Genomic DNA, 18504 nt, shown 5'->3' with positions numbered 1-18504 from the left:
AAGAGAGTGCAGTGTGAGAGGGAAAGGGGATCAGGGTGATTTAAAAGAGAAATTCAGCCCTGGAATGTTGCTGAGTTAACACAAGTTAGAAGTGTTAGGAAGGTGGCAAATATTAATAAATGCTCTGTATTTATTTAGCGCTTTACTAGTCCCTAAGGACCCCAAAGCGCTTTACACATCCAGGCATCCACCCATTCACACACACATTCACACACTGTTGATGGCAAGCTACATTGTAGCCACAGCCACCACAGCACTGACAGAGGCGAGGCTGCCGGACACTGGCGCCACCGGGCCCTCTGACCACCACCGGTAGGCAACGGGTGAAGTGTCTTGCCCAAGGACACAACGACCGAGACTGTCCAAGCCGGGGCTCGAACCGGCAACCTTCCGATTACAAGGCGAACTCCCAACTCCTGAGCCACGATCGCCCCGTGGCGACTTCAACTGCTGTTTTTATAGGATAGGTCATAGGATTCTGAAAGGTAGCCGCAACCTGCATGTGTGTATGTTTGTCTGTTTGGTGTTAAACTGCTAAAGGTAATCTCATAAATCTCACCAATGATAGCGTTAGGAAGGATTATCGGTTGTCAGGGAAAAGTGTGTTAGTGTTTCTCTTTTTCTTCGAGGAATAAAGCAAATCCAAATGAATGAAGGCCTTATCACCTCAACCTTACTTTTTTAACATAAGCCAATTTGTCCATTTGGCCACATAAGAAAGGCCAACTAACTAGTTACCAGGTGGATCTTGTCTTAAAATAATCTGCTATTATCTGTACTGCAGGCTTAAGACCCCACCTCTTTCCCCACAGTCCCTGCCTAGCTGCAATGACATTTGTTGACTCAATACTTTCAGGCTCAGCAGAGAAAAGGAGATTTGTTTTTACACACACTGGGGGGAGGGGAAGACGCCGCGTGAGAAGAAGGAGAAGTCACTGTAGACTGCAGCACGGATCCAAACGGACCTTGTTCTCAACGTTAGCACTGAAGCACAAAGCTGTCACTCAGATAGACACCAGGCTGTCTTTAAAGCACATTATTCAGTTGCCAAACAATTCTAAAGCTTTCTAAATCTGTTCTGCTGGCACATGGTGGCCAGGCTTCATCTTATTAAGATATTATGTGTTGCTTTTCCTTTTCCTTTAATTTGGGACAAACCTGTAGATTAAGTGTTGCACCGCAACACTGCAACTTGTCTTTCTCTTCCCTTTTCATGATCTGCCATCAAAATGCCTTCAAGCTTGGTAGTAAAACTCAAACTGCCACCACTGAATGAGGTCTTCAAGCAGTGAGTGCTGTGGGACTTTCAGGGGTTGTTTGGACTGGACAGCTTCCTTCCTTCTCCCTTTTCCTTCAGGCTGGCCCTATAAACAAGGAAATGCTCTCACTCCTCAATATGTGGTTAAATAATATTCAAGATACATATCAATGTTTTACAAGTTTCTGCATTATGGAGTAACACTTACTCTGTAATGCTTGTACAGCTTCAATCACTATTTAAAAAAAATAGAAGCAACATAATAAAGTTGGGGATGATTGTTTAATCGTCCTGTCCTAAAATGTATGATTTTTGTTTACTCTGAATGGATTGGTTGCCATTTTTGGCTCCCATAACAAACAAACCACTGTCTGCTATGTTCCCAGTAACTGAGCACAGACCGGAACAGTTAGCAACAAGCTGGTGAACACAGTGGATCATTTAACAGCCAAAGGCCCAGATCGTTCTCCCACGAGCTATTGGACAGTGAACATTGGGCTTGTGTTTGCCAAGTGGCCAGAAATCTGACTGCAAAAGCATGATAATGTTAAACACTGATTTGTTAGTAACTAAGTGTTTCCTAACAACATCACTATATGAAGTCAAACGATGATGAAACGCTGTTTGCAGCGCTCCAGCAGTGCAGTCATTGCTTTTTGCTGTGTGTATTGTCAGCATTCCAGCAGAGGAGCTCCTTGCTGGGCTGCTTCCCATTACAGCTACTGTAACTCGTAAAGCAGAGATTATCTCATTATTCCTCTCACCTTGCAGGATTTCAAAGGAATAGTGGCGTGTGCCATCACCTCTTCTGTAAACACAGAGCTGTGGCCCCATGCTGACACAGGGTCATCACAATTCAGGCACACTTGTCACTTGACTGATTTCACACTCATGCAAACGTGCTGATGACCATTAGTGGGGGATTTAAATAGCTTTTCTTGCTGCCGCAGTAGCCTTGTTTATTTATGTGCTGCAAATAAAGAATATTGGTCTTCTTGAGTTATATGATTTACATGTAAACTTAGAAAACCTAAGTTCATTTAGGGGGCTTTAAGAGCGCACATTCAAACATGAAGCTCTTTGCAGAGTTAAATGAGTCATCTTCTTTTACTCATTTACATGCCACGTAAAATGTTTGCCCTGATCCAAGTCGCAATGATAAAATCTTATAACAAAAAACATTTTCAGCGCTGAATGTGAAAATTCAGAGAAAATTTTAATTTTGTACTATTGATCTTGATCAAACAGGATTTCAGATACTAAAGACTAACGAAATCATTTGAAGGGTGACTCTTAAAGCGTTTCACATCTGTGAAACATTTAACTAGTTAGCATCTTCTACACTTTTGGAGATGTAAAACTGTGCAACAGAGTTTTTATGACATCTGAATTAATGGGCTTGCACATTTTTATCAATGAAGCCACATGAGGGCATGACCTCATTTGCAAAAGCTTTTTTTTCGGTGTTAGTCACTTGTTGCTAATCAGTTTGAGTCATTTGAAAGGACTTGTGATGTAAGCACAGATTTATGGCTTTCCTTACATTAGTCTCAAAGTAGGAGAAAAGGGTGACCGTTTGAGGAATGAATGAGAACTGCTGGGGATCATCGTGAGGCTGGGACAAGCACCACTTCCCACAATCGCCAGTGGAATTTTACACATCTTACCTGAGGCAATCTAAACACACAAGCCTTTATGTAGGGTAAAAGATACACACAGATTAGGCCAATACACAAAATGAGGACAGAGGATTCCCCCCCCTAACAAGATGTCATCCTTCTGCCCCTCCTCCTGTAGTTATCTTAAAAGACTAGGGGGAGTTGTTACTGTGGATCTCGCGTAGCCTAATTGTTTAAGTCCCAGCAGGGGCCTGGTGCACAGTGGTTTATAGAAAAAGAGGGGAGTATAAAATTTTGAATTCTTTGTGTTGTTGTACCTTATTTCACATTCCAAACACACATTTTAGACGTGTGTGCGTGTGTGTGTGTGTGTGTGTGTGTGTGTGTGTGTGCACATTCACTCCATACAAAGATTGACAGTGCACCTCTCTGGGCACAGCAGGGTTGGACCAGGCCAATCATGGTCTACTGCTGTTCCCGTGGAGACCAACTGCTTCTGAGAGGTTCAAGAAGTGGTTCTTGCATTCATGCTGCAGGTGTTTCCATCCACCCCTTACACCACCCCAACTGAAGCCTCAGTAGGCATGGACAGCTATTAAGACCTTTTTTTTTTCTTAAACCAGCCCTGAAATGTAAGCATTTTAAATACCTTTTCAACCCTTAATTAAAGAGGGGATTCGCAGCCCTCTTAGAGTTTCCAGGTCACCCAGAAGAGGTTAAGTTGACTTGCTAGTACATAGTTGCTTCTGAAACATTCTTACTTATACTTTTTATTACCACTGACTGCTTAAATCCAGCACTGTTAGGTATGGAGCGGAGGATGACCCCTGCTGGTGAAGCATGATGACCTGCAGTACGTCTGATCCTTCACTTAAGATTTTGTAATTGAGTTAAAACAAACAAAGTTTCAGCTTCATTCATTTAGTTTCCTGTAAATGCATATCCAGATATTCCCACAGACATGACTGTAGTTTCCATGAGCAACACATAATTCTTATAAAACTTGAAAGTTAAAACTGGAAGCCATTATTAAGGAAGGGAAACAGTAAGGAGAAAAGACTGAGGTATGCCAAATTACACAAGAAGTGGACTGAAAGTCAGTTGCAACATGTCTAATGGAGTGATGAATCCATCCATACATTCTCTTCCGCTTATCCTTATCAGGGTCGTGGAGGGGCTGGAGCCTATCCCAGCTGGCATAGTGCGAGAGGCGGGGTTCACCCTGGATGGGTCACCAGTACAGAGTTTATGTGTTAGCAGGGTGTTGATAGGCCACATAAAACCAGAGTTATGATAAAAAAAATATACGCAGTGTTTTTTTCTGAATAAAATCGTCATGTTTACTGCCGGAATAAATGGTAAAAACTGCGTTTTTTTTAAGGACAGCTTTAGCAAGCACTGTCTGCTTGCGAGAAAACACCCCTTTCCTGTTGGTGGAAAAATGTACCATGTTGACCGATCAAAAAATTATAGGGCAGTATGTGACATTTGGTTGTTTAGGAAGAGGGAGAAGTTTAGTGAGTGTCAGCGGCAAGAGAGAGCAAGTTTTGAGTTGTGAGAAATGACTTTTAGTTTGGAGTGTATAGTTATTGTGTTGTCTTGTGTAGCTCATGTGTAGTGCATTCGATTGTTTCTTTGTGTTTGTCAAAACAATGAGGCAACTGCTGAGTGTCACAGTTGCTGCCAAAAAGCCACCAAAGGCGGTTTACAATGTAAACGCTGCCTCCAGGTGAAAAACAGGAGATGTGATACACGTGGTACACCCGGAGGCGTGAGGCTTGTGATGTGATTAACTGTCTTATAGTGGACAAACTATTTTTGAGGTGGCACAAATAATTTGAGTGGCATCTTATGTGATGCAGAACACCTGATTGTTCTGTAAATTGTTTTAAATGGTTATAAAAAGTGCTTAAGACATTTGGCTGCATTTTTAGGTAAATAGTTGCAGAGAACTTTGTAGTTTGCAAAACTTGTGCATAGGTTTAAAACTTTATCTATTTGTATTTCAAGTTATGAAACTGATTTTTACAGTAAAACATATAACTTTTTCTACTTAGATTTTATGTTTTTTATGTCAGATTTTAGATCAATTATGTTAATACAGTATGTCAATAGGAAAACATAACTGTAAATTCAGACATGTGAGCTTGTGCTTAAAGGAATGATACCAAACAAGGCAAGGTAAACAGTTTTAAAAGGTAAAATATAGAAGTAAAAGTAAAAGTACAAAACAAAACAGCCAATTATACCCTGGACTCCAGAGGCTTAACCTAACCCTACTAACTCCATGTCTTTGAACTGTGGGAAGAAGTTGGAGTACTTGGAGAGAACCCATGCAAACACATAACATGCGAACTCCACACAGAAAGTTGGCCAGTTGGTGGAGTTGAACTGAGGACCTTCTTGCTGCGAGGAAACAGTGCTAACCACTGCACAACACAGTGATGAATCCAAATGTTAGATTTATTGGTTCAAACTGTCATCAGTAATGGACAGAGGAGGTCAGTAGAGAAGTACAACAGTGAATGGCTACAGCTATACATAAAACACAGTGGAGGCTCTGTCATGGTTTGGGGCTGCATTTCATCCACCACTGGATGACCCCCAACACCACTGTTGGGGGTCTTTGATGGACACAGAACAGTACCATCAGATTGTGATCCACCATGTGAATGCTATCTAAAAAAGCATCTGATTGGCAAGTGCTGCGTTTATTAGCATGACAATGATCCCAAACACACTGCCAATGTAGTAGAATCATACCTGGATAGAACAACACACAATGCAGCACTATCAGTCATGGACTGGCCTCACCAGAGCCCAGAACTCAACATTACTGAAGCAGTGTGAGATCATCTTGACAGAGGACAGAGCTAAAGAGAGTTCAGGCAGTGTTGAAGAATAAAGGTGACCATGTCAAATATTGATTCTCAAGCTCATTAGAAATGTACAAATGTGTTTGTATTCTATTCTGTATGTCCATTTATTTTTTACACATTTCACTAAATTACTACACCTACCTTACTGTTATTATTAGACATTGTTTCAGAGAGGACAAATGTTTGCCTGTCCAAAGTACATATTACTTTTTTTAATCATTCGTGTCAGTCTAGTTCTAAAACGTAATACAAGAGCTTATTTGCTATCAGAAAAAATTGGTTTTTTGGTGTGTGTTTTTAAAGAGGCACAGAATCAAGTAAAGATATTATTTCTTTAAAAGAAGATACATTAAATGCAGGAACTCCATGTGCAAATAATTTGCACTTAACAGTTGTTGCTGTTAATGTCACATCACACAGGAGCAGTTTTGAATAGTCCCCATACTCTCTAAACAGGCTACCAATTCACCACCCACCCACAGGTGTCTCCTAGTTCTGCCTGCCAACTGTCCCTGCAGCAACACTGTAGAAGCCAGAGCACATCCCACTCAGCTGACATGTTGTCAAAGGAAAACAGTATTATTTCTATTAATATTATGTTTTCTTCTTTTTATAAGTGTTCACTTAGGGTTGAGGCCATAGTTTTGCTCTTCTCTAACTGACTAACTGACCGGAGTATCTGGAAAGAGAAACGGGGGATATACAGGGAGTGCAGAATTATTAGGCAAGTTGTATTTTTGAGGAATAATTTCATTATTGAACAACAACCATGTTCTCAATGAACCCAAAAAACTCATTAATATCAAAGCTGAATGTTTTTGGAAGTAGTTTTTAGTTTGTTTTTAGTTTTAGCTATTTTAGGGGGATATCTGTGTGTGCAGGTGACTATTACTGTGCATAATTATTAGGCAACTTAACAAAAAACAAATATATACCCATTTCAATTATTTATTTTTACCAGTGAAACCAATATAACATCTCCACATTCACAAATATACATTTCTGACATTCAAAGTCAGTCAGTGTTTTGATCTGTTCACCATCAACATTGCGTGCAGCAGCAACCACAGCCTCCCAGACACTGTTCAGAGAGGTGTACTGTTTTCCCTCCTTGTAAATCTCACATTTGATGATGGACCACAGGTTGTCAATGGGGTTCAGATCAGGTGAACAAGGTGGCCATGTCATTAGTTTTTCTTCTTTTATACCCTTTCTTGCCAGCCACGCTGTGGAGTACTTGGACGCGTGTGATGGAGCATTGTCCTGCATGAAAATCATGTTTTTCTTGAAGGATGCAGACTTCTTCCTGTACCACTGCTTGAAGAAGGTGTCTTCCAGAAACTGGCAGTAGGACTGGGAGTTGAGCTTGACTCCATCCTCAGCCCGAAAAGGCCCCACAAGCTCATCTTTGATGATACCAGCCCAAACCAGTACTCCACCTCCACCTTGCTGGCGTCTGAGTCGGACTGGAGCTCTCTGCCCTTTACCAATCCAGCTATGGGCCCATCCATCTGGCCCATCAAGACTCACTCTCATTTCATCAGTCCATAAAACCTTAGAAAAACCAGTCTTGAGATATTTCTTGGCCCAGTCTTGACGTTTCAGCTTGTGTGTCTTGTTCAGTGGTGGTCGTCTTTCAGCCTTTCTTACCTTGGCCATGTCTCTGAGTATTGCACACCTTGTGCTTTTGGGCACTCCGGTGATGTTGCAGCTCTGAAATATGGCCAAACTGGTGGCAAGTGGCATCTTGGCAGCTGCACGCTTGACTTTTCTCAGTTCATGGGCAGTTATTTTGCGCCTTGGTTTTTCCACACGCTTCTTGCGACCCTGTTGACTATTTTGAATGAAACGCTTGATTGTTCGATGATCACGCTTCAGAAGCTTTGCAATTTTGAGACTGCTGCATCCCTCTGCAAGATATCTCACTATTTTTGACTTTTCTGAGCCTGTCAAGTCCTTCTTTTGACCCATTTTGCCAAAGGAAAGGACGTTGCCTAATAATTATGCACACCTGATATAGGGTGTTGGTGTCATTAGACCACACCCCTTCTCATTACAGAGATGCACATCACCTAATATGCTTAATTGGTAGTAGGCTTTCGAGCCTATACAGCTTGGAGTAAGACAACATGCATGAAGAGGATGATGTGGACAAAATACTCATTTGCCTAATAATTCTGCACTCCCTGTAGAAAAACCTGGTGGATAAACCTAATTACTTAGTGACTGTATTGCTCAGTAGGTCTGTTAATCAGCTTTGTCCTGGTACCAGGATGCCAAGCTAGACTAAAAGGTTTACTTCCATCCCAGTACTGTAGTCAGTAAATCTGATTCAAGCTTGTTGCCAGGTGCAATAAATTAAAGACACATCTATGCACGATGTGCATTAAGTCCTTCTCACATTTAGAAAATTTCACTGACACATTAAATGGACCAGAACATCAAAAAAAGTTTGATCCTGGTGTATCTGTGTGTTCTATCCCAATACAGATGCATGGACACGTAACATTAAGATGACAACTCTTGTCTCTGCTATCTCTTAGCTGGAAAGCTGGAAGGTACTTTACTTTCTGAAAGTACTTTCAGAATTCCAAGAAAAAAAGAATAAATAAAATGAAGCTTTTGGAGGGGACCAGTCAAAGTCTGGACTTAGGTTAAGATGCTTTGAGCATGAACAGTTTAAGATGTTTAAGATGCGCCCCCCCCCCAAACCAACCAACCATCCACCACCAATCTGACTAAATAAAACAATTCTGCAAATAACTTTTTTGGATAACTTTTTTATGTTAATAGATGAAATCATCACTTCAGGAAACTGCATTTTGTGTATATATAGCTTTCTCCATTTAGTAATTACCTATAATTTTTGTCTATGTCACTAAAACAATAGGTGATTATAGGTGATACATTAACTGTTGTTGTGTTGCACCCAACATAAAACAGCTCTCAAATGACAGAATTTAGCAGGGCAGCTTTAATACGTGTGGTTCCAACCCTGGCTGGGAGCCGTTGTGTTAAAATGCTGTTAAATAGAAAAAAGTGTGTTATTGTTTTGTATCCACAGGTGCACCAGATAATAAGCAGATAACATGTAGACCTGAGAACTGATGTCAGTTTTGGGAGGGGTGGGGTTGCTTTTTTTTGTGTGCCAGGTTTACTTTGTCTTTGAAACATCTCCTTTACTTCTTTTTCTTGCTTTTTCGTCTCTTCCAGCATTTTTACACGCTTTCTTTGCCAGTTAGTGTCTACCAGCTCTGTCTGAAACCCCATCACATCAATTTTCTCTTCTTCACATTCTTTCTGGACTTTCTTTCTTCATATTTTCACTTTGCCTTTTTGCTTCCCATTTTCCATTGTTTTCCTCTTCTAATGCTTCCTGGACTTCCAGCAATTTGTTCTTTATATTTCCAGCATAATCCATTGTGTTTTCCATTTCATTTTGCTTTTCACTTCTTCCAACACTTTCTGAGCTTCTGACAATTCCTTCTTTTTCCATCTCATTTCTTGCTGCCCGTTTCTCCTTTTGCTCCTTTCTACATGCTTTTTGTACATCCAGTAATTCCTTCTTGAGATTTTTAGCTTCTGTCCTTGCATTTTCAGGTTTGTTTTTTTTTGTTGTCTCCTGCATTTTTCTTCTTTCCTCCTTGAGTGCTTTCTGCACTTCCAGTAATTCCTTCTTGGAATTTTATTTATTTTATTCGATGTTTTTTTCCCAATGTTATTATAGTGTATTTACCATACAGTATAAAACACCTTGAGTCAACTGATGTTGTGATTTTGTGTTATATTAATAAAATTGAATTGAATTGAATTTAGCCCTTCACTTCAGTGTATTTGGTGTGATTTCCCTGTTTTTTTAATATTGTATGTCTTCCTCAACTATAAGTAAACAAGCTGCTGTTTCACTGTTATTCAAACACAAAAATGCATTTGTTTCTGTAGCAAGCTAACATTAAAATTTAGCACATCTTTTGGGGACCACAAGGCTTCTGTATATATAATGGTAAACACTGCACTTGCTCAAGATTGTTGCTCAACTTGTCAGGATGGAATGATTCACAGCCAGTCTGTTGAGCTGCCTGCAGCTCGTGGTTCAGAACCACACCACAGCTGCCCAGAAGCAGCTGCTTTCTCCTTGCGTATCTGTGCACTGGCAGCTGGGATGGTCCTTCCAGATAGCGCAGACATGAAATCATCCCCCTCACCTGCTCCGGGCTTGGTTCAGCATGACGAGCACCCTGTGCAACAATTGCCCCTAGCCATGTTGTCCATCACAAGGCAAACCTCCTTCCCTCTGAACTGTTCAACCATAAAACACTTAAACCTGAGAGGAAATAAAAAACAGATAAGAAGGGCAAACCTCTGATTTTACCCGTCTAACAGTATAAGAAGAGATTGAAGATTGAGCTGAGATTAAGGCATCCACAGCAGAATTCTTCCAGACACGGGGATACAGTGTGGCATTAAGGTAATTAAGGTGATGTTTTGCAGCAGCAAAGACGTGCTTGTGACTCAGAATGTAGAACGGCAGCTGTGCAGTGACACATAAGCCCCCCTTCACAGCTTTTCACTGATTGTGGCGAGTCCTTGGTTGTGACCTTGCTGTCTCTCTTCCTGCCCACGCTGTTGTGAGCTGAAGATGGTTGACAATCAATTCTAGCCATGTGCACTGCAGAGGAAGGCAGCATATGGCAAGACATGATTTACACACAGACACAAGCTCTCCCTGATCTGCCCCCCTTCAACTCACAAACAAGCACTTACATAAATTATCATGTTCTGCGCTGCTGCAGATATTTCTGGAGAATGTTGGATCCAGCTCTGGTTCACATGAAAGCTGCAGTTAATAAAGCATTAGCATTAATAGATAGGTTAACATTTTTTAATCAAGTGTGTCTTCAAGGAATATACATGTAGTTTACAATAAAACAGTTTCTATTTTTTGTAATCGTTCCATTGATTATTATTTATTATTTTTCTCTTATCAGTAAATATTATTTTAAATATTATTATATAATTATATTATTATTTTAAATGTATTATGTAGAATTATTCTGAATGTAAATGCTAGAGGCCAAAATCCAACTTTCTTGTATAAAAACAAAATGAAAAAACCCCCCAAAAAAACAAAAAAAGAGAAGCAACCAAAAACTATATAATCGAGCATACACTATATATTCAACTGCCAAAACCAAATGCATAGTTTCCAAAGTTACAGGAAATGCTAATTCTTAGCATTTCCTGATTGTGCAGTAGCCCTCCACACATTATAAAGGAATTTTTTAATCAAATGGGGTAGCCAAACGCCTAGTGTACTCCTAGTGTTGGTCCCAAGCCCAGATAAATGGGGATGGTTGCATCAGGAAGGGCTGCTGGCGTAAAATCTTGGCCAAATCGAACTCGCAGATTATAAAGAATGAGATTTTCCACATTGGTTAATGTGGAACAACAACCGCCTCTGGTGCTGTTGGTCAACTGGGTGCTTGTGGAAACTCTGCTGCTACTAGCCAAAGACTAAGGAAAAGGAGGCATGTTTGGAGGCAGAGAGATAGAAGGAAAAGTAGGAGTGTGGAAGTGAGAATGAGCACTTTAAATGTAGGGATTATGACTGTGATGAGCAAGAACTGGCTGAGATGGGAAGGTAGATGTATTGCGTGTGTAGTAGACCAGGTGGAAGGAAAGTAAGGCTTCTGGCACCGAGGGTCGATTCAATCTTTTCTACTATGGTGTAGATACGAAAAGAAATGGAGTAGGGGTCATTTTCAAGGAAGAGTTTGTGAATAGTGTTGTGTACATGAAGACTGTCTGACAGGATCGCAAATTTGGAGCTGGGAATCAAAGAGGTGATGTTAAAAGTTGTCGATGTGTATACCCCACAGGTTGGAAAGAGGACAGAAAGAGGAATTTCGGAGAAAGTTAGATGAAGTTGTAGAGAGTGTCCCTGGGGGGAGAGATTGACGATTGAAGCAGACTTCGATGGACATGTAGGTGAAGGGAGCAGAGGTGATGAGTTGTTGGTAAGTATGATGCTAAGGAAAGAAACCTGGAAGGACAGATAATGCTGGATGTTGTAAAAGGTGGTAAACCCTATGGTGAACATGCACTTTAAGGGGAGGGATGACGTATAGGCGTGGAGGAAGGTGAATAAAAGTCGACTACTTTTTTATGCAGATAATGCATAAAATTGCAAGTTTGTGGCAGAGGAGAATGTAGCTAAGTAGCATCAGATGGGAGTCTGTAGGATGACTTTGGATGATGATTAAGGGGTGAACGTTGAAGAAGAAAGAATGTTGCTTAGAGTTCAGAAAGTTGAAACAGGCTCTGGGTGGTGAAGATTTACCAGATGACTGGAAACTTCTAAGAAGGTGTATCCTCATCCGACAGAGGAAAGAGGACAAGGACCAGGCCTTCTCATCCAACGTAAGTGTCTGACCTCACAAATGCACTTTTGGAAGAATGGTCTGACATTACCATAAACACACTCCTAAACCTTGTGGAAAGCCTGAAGAGTTGAAGCTGTTATAGCCGCAAATGATGGGCTGAGATCATATTAAACCCCATGGATTAAGAAGGGGATATTACTGAAGTTCTTATGCATGTCAGGGAAGACAAGCAAATACTTTTGGCAATATAGTGCACCTGTGGAGATAGAAACATGTCTAGGAGAGAGTGCAGTGTTTTAATGACCTACCATGAGATGGTTTTTTTTTTCAAACTTTTGGTTATATTCTTCTTCCACAATACTCCATAAAGTGTAGTTTTCTAATACCCACAGCAGACCAAGCAAGATATCAGTTTAGTTAGTTTCCCATCACCTTTTCCAGCCTCTTGGAGACATTTCGTCTTTAATTCGAACACTTGGAAATAGTGGACGTTCAGCTCACTTTTCACAGAAAGCTTCACCATAATGATATTTTTATTTCCAGAGACATGGCCTAAATGATTTCCTGTGCTAATGCAATGGGCTTGGCCATCCCTAAGGCAACAGTGCTGTGCTCATTAGCGTTTCTTGTCATGAAAGTCGTGAAAAAGGAAAAGCACTGAATAGGGTCGTTAAATACATCATCAAAGAGGTGTGTCTCTGCTCTCGTTATAAGTTAAGATAATGCAAAAAAAATAATAAAAAAAATCCTCGATTGTGGTGGAAAGGAGGGGTTATATGCAGGGAAAACGCTGCTAGTGTTTTTGTGTATTTCTGTTTTTCTATCTAATTACCGAGTCGTAATGACTTTTCCATTTCTAAGGAGGGAATTAATTTTTTGCAGCTAATAACACCAGTTGCGTTGGTTCTGTTTGTACAAAATAGTCATTAATCTCAGAGTTTAAAAGCTTTTTAGGGCATCTTTGCACTTTATTTACACTTTTTAAAACTTGATTTAATGAGAGAAATCCAAAAGAAAAAAAGCATTTACCTGGAAACACTTTATGACTCTGATTATTGAATACATGTATTTGTCACCATTAGTCACAGCCACATGGGACTAATGAGACACGTGTTCATTTATTACTATAAATGCATTTCTTTGTTGAAATAAATGCCGCAATAAATAAATGCTAATCAAAGGCAAGCTATAAATATTTAATGAATATTATTTCAGTATTCATGAGGGATAATAGCAGCATAAATTCTGTACTGCATCACTTTTACCTATGGCTTAAGTTTTATATACAGACATGCATTAAATATCCACTAGAGGGCAATGTGTCCAATGCATTCAATCTGATGTCACAGGTTTCATAAGGGTGACAAACCACACAAAGAGAAATGACAAAGAGTCAGTTATTACACCGCGTGCTGATTGGAAGAGTGAAGCACCAGCAAATCTGATCATTACCGTGATATAAATCCATCTTTCCCTCCACCCCTCACCTCTGTACTTTGACTTGGAGCTATGAAAAAAAAAAACAACATTATTCTTTTGCGATTTCTCTTTGCGTCACATTTTTGTGCAATTTATGTGTTTTTTGTTTTTTATATCCTTACTGTTTAACCCCTGCAATGTCGTTTTCCAAATTAAATCCAGCAATGATGCAGCTTGCTGTTAAATATTATAAATAATCAAAATTTAAGAGAAAATTAAATCCCTTTCTTGTTAGATTTCACTCAGTTTTTAGCAATTACCACAGAAAGAATGAATTCTACAGTACAGAAAATACAAAATAGCAATATTTTTTAATTGAGTAATAACTGATATAAAAATGTGTAATAGTGTTATGCTCAACATAAATTTTTTTGTTTGTTTCCAGTAAAAAGCAAGCTGCCTGCCTCCTCTCCCACTATATTTTCTCCTCTCTCTCTCTCTCTCTCTCTGTCCCCTCCATTCCCCCTCCTGCTATCTGTTCCCCCTCCTGTGGGATCATGGGAATTGTGCAAGTAGCGTGGCGTTCCACGCTCTGCCCGCGGCGCTCCAGGAGGAGGCGTGCAGTAATGACCTGCTCCTCAGCTCGCTCGCCATCATCGCCCTCACAATTAATTCCCGCCTCGCGTTCCTCTGTGACGGTGGGGGGTGAGAGTGTGGGCTCCCTCATTAGAGCTCCTTGTAATGTGTCTGGCAGCAGTTCCCATCCTGCCACTTCTGCCCTTCCACTGCTGCTACCATGTTTGTTTTATGGATGCCTGCCTCTGTGCTTTCCTGCCTCACAGAATGACTGACACAGAGTGTAAAAGTGTGCCTGCTCTGTGTTTTTATCCGTCAGTGCTGCAGGAACGTGCAAAGGTATATTTTCAGCAGGTTATTTCAGGTCCATCTATCACCAGAGCCTCTTTACATCACAGTCATGATAATACCTAATGGTCTGCCATACTGTAAGACCCACAGAAACAAGTGGTGACGTTTACAACGATTGGTGATGCCACGATGGTCTGTAAACTGAACTTTTAAACTGAGTGGAACAGAGTCTGACCGGAATTTCAACTCTTGACTATGACCAAGGATGTTTTACAGTTTCATCATACTATAGTCTGCTTCACATGGTTGGCTAACCGGGATATTTTCCAGGTGGTAATTGTGAAAGTGTGGCAAGCACATAAGGCATAATAAGATGTTTTCACCTCATTCTGTATAGAAATTCAACCTTCGTTGATGAGTGGTTTCTTAACCACTCATCCAGTTCAGGGCCACAGGGTGGCTAGAGCCTATCTCAACTGTCATGGGGCAAAAGGTGAGGTACACCAGGGACAGGTCATCAAACTATCACCCTGACTAACACAGACAGAACAAACATCTACACCCACACAGGCATACTCCTAAAAAAAAAACTGGTCTGTGGATTCAAACCCAAGACCTTGCATTTTGGCAAAAGTGCCAAACGTTCACAATGAATAACGTACGTGATTTGTTTTTATTCATGTGCAAGCCACATTTTGATGGCACTAATCTCATGAAAAGGATGTCTTTTAACTGCTTTAACTGCATGAATGGTTTCACTGACAACTTGTCTCTGCCAGTTTAAAAGAAAAATGACAATGTAGAACACAGCCAAAATGTTTCCCTTTTTTAATCTAGAGAAGTACGAGTAAATTCAGAATTCAGAATTAATGAACCATCCATTTACAAAACAGACGAGGAAAAGTTTAAAATATCTTAGATTTGTTTCATGTCTTAGTTTTAGAAAATATTGTCATCAATCACAGAAAGGCACTGGCGCACTACTTAGCTTAGCCATCTTAAGAGGTGTGGCATGGCAAGTTATTGGTAACGTCTTCATAAGTAAGGAGGCTATAAAACTCTAACCCTAAGCCACAATGTAAAACAATGAAAGAACTGTTTCCTCTCTGTTTCAATGTTTAGATTTATACTATATACAACACAAAACAAAAAATTCAAACATTTATGCATGAAAACTCACTGAATCTCCCCAAATCTGAGGAGTATATAGGATAGAAAACAGGTGTGCTCAGTCCTTCAGACTGATAAGCTCCATCCTGAGCTATTCTACATGTGCATTGTTTCTAACAAGACCTTCGGTGGCGTTTTAACTAGTAGAAACCATTTAAAAATGGCTTTCTGTTACAATAGAGTTCATATTAAGAATGGATAGGCGACTGTTTGTACACACGCCCTTCTAAAGTAGCACAATCAAAGACGACTTCTCTACACTGTGTCAGGGATAGTTTGGTGAGTTGTGCTCCATGTTCCTTCAACACAGAGCCTATTCCCTGTCACGGTTGTTCAAGACTGTTTTGCTGTATTACATTGATTTTTTTCACTGCTATTGTGCAGGAGACAGATTCAGCATCTGCCATTGTGGACTTTGTCAAAGCCAAGGCTGCGGCTCAGAGGTTGAGTCAACACGCAGATAAATAGTGGCTAGTTCTGGTTGACAGTGTTATGAAGTATAAAGAATGAAAGTTGTATTCATTTCACCTCATATAGATGAAATGATCACTGTAATAAGTGGGTTTGTGTGTATGTGTGTGCATGTGTAAGTGTGTCATGTCTCCCAGCGGAGCAATTTTCCTGTCTCTTTTTTGTTTGTTCATTTTTTATTTTAAGCAAAAACATTAACAGTTGTACTTACAGAACTGAGCACTGGGGGAAACTGTGTATGAAAATCTTATTATCCATCCAGATAGTTGATGCATGTTGGAGAACATTTAAATATTAACTTAGCAGATGGTAGAAAATCTTACTAGTGATCTATAAGACTGAGCGCACCTCAGTGTCGCCCTTCTTATGTCTCCATGTGAACTCACACATCTAGAAAAACAAGCCAGTATTAAAGATCTAGAAACTCAAAACTGTCATACACAAAGTAAATTTATGTAATTTTGTTAATTTTGACTGCATTTTCTTTTAGTTTTCTAATTATGAGATTAAAAGAAAATTAAAGTAGACTAAAGGTGGTTTAGTTGACTGAAATTTAAAGCGTACAAAGTTTATCAGGTTTTCACCTGTGAGATTTTCTCCACACAGTTTCCAAAGTGTCCCATTTTCCTTGACATCAAATGCGAAAGCTGTAGCATTTCTTGTGGAAAAATCAGATGTGCGCATCTAACATCACTGCACTCTTTCCAGAATATATTCTTCTCTTTTTTTCCCCCACTTGTTGATAAAAGTGTCATAGTTTCATCATAGTTTTTCTCCTAGTGAATTCGTTTTTATTTACTTATGGTCTTGTTTTTGTCAAAAAAAAAAAGGTGTTGACAAAAGCATTGGTCAACAAAATTAACACTGATATTCTCTTTTTCATATTCCCTCTCAGCAAGTTTGCTGCATCTGACTTTATGCATAAAACCATGACTACAGTGTTTACTTGCTTTTCAAATAATTAATTTATTTATTGCTTAAAATTATGGATTTAGGAGACTCTGTTCTATAGATCTACTGCCATACTTTAGTTTAAAATGTTGTCGTAGCATTTTGGCCAGCTTGTTCCACTGTAAAGTATCACCAGTGTAATGCTTTTCTCAGCATTGCAGTTCAGTTTCAGTCTGCCCAAGTTCACATTTAAAACATCTCTTTTCTCTGCTCATGGAAATCAGTAATCCAGTGTCTTAAATTATTAGAAAATATTTTTACTATACATAAATGTCAACTTTTGAATAGTATGTTCATTCACACTCAGTACTTGGCTAGAGACTCGAATTACTCCATCACTGGCATGGAGATGATCAGCTTGAGGCATTGCTGAGGTCTTATCCAAGTCCCGATTGCTTTGGTAGAAACCTTCAGCTCATTTGTATTTTAGGGACAGATGTTTCTCATCTTCCTCTTCACAATTTATCTGTGACGTTCAAGGTTCAGGTTAGGCAAGGTGGCTGACCAAGCTGATCAAGTACAGTAATAATATGGCCAGAAAACCATTTGGTATTAGTTTTGGTTCTGTGGCCAGGTGCTAGGTTCTGCTGGAAAAGAAAATCAGCATCACCATAAAGCTTATCATCGGATGGTTGTGTTAATAGATGGCTGTGTTGACACTGAGGTTGATAAACACAGTGGACCAACTAACCAACACCAGCAAATGACATGGCACCCCAAATCATCACAGACTGCAGAAACTTGTACTGGACTTGTTAAACATGTTAAATTCTGGGCATCTGCACTCTTCCTCTCGACTATAGGACCCTGAATTTCCAGTTCTTGACAGGAATTGTAGCCCCTTAGCTTGAGATGTGTGATGACGCTTGAGGCACTGATTCAGTCCGTTCCTTGTGAAACTCTCTTGAGTTCTTGAATAGACTTTTCTTGACAATCCTTCCAAGGTTGCAGTCATCCCTATTGTTGCTGTACCTTCTCCTATAACTTTTTCCCCTTTCATTCAACTTTTCATTATTTGCTCTAATACAGCAATCTGTGATCAGGCAGCCTTTTCACCAGTGACCTTGTCCTCTAGCTTACGTTCCTTGCAGAGGATGTCAGTGATCATCATCTAAACACCTGTCAATTAGCAGCCTTCTCCATGATTGTGGTTATGTGTACTGAACTACATGAAGAGATAAATGGCGTTTGTACAGTTTGACTAATAATTTACTCATACTCTGATTTTCATAAGCTGCAAGCTGTAATAATGAAAATGAAAACAAAAAAAGGATTTAGATGTTTCCACTTACCTGTGACGAATAAGACGAAGAAGTTGTTTCCATTTCATTAGAGATGCTGAAAAGCAATAAATCATTTTTTAAAAAGTTTATACTACAAAGACCTCTTTTTTTTAATATCAAACTATGCTTATGCCTTTTCTTTGTAACAAATTTAAGTTCTAATAACAAATTTCTCAATATTGAATACACGTAGACATTGAGGGC

Source organism: Pundamilia nyererei, unplaced genomic scaffold, assembly GCF_000239375.1.
Source record: "Pundamilia nyererei isolate P.nyererei 1_Seehausen unplaced genomic scaffold, PunNye1.0 scaffold00022, whole genome shotgun sequence".
NCBI lineage: Eukaryota > Metazoa > Chordata > Actinopteri > Cichliformes > Cichlidae > Pundamilia > Pundamilia nyererei.
The sequence above is the reverse complement of the archived record's forward strand: the minus strand, read 5'-3'. Positions refer to the sequence as shown.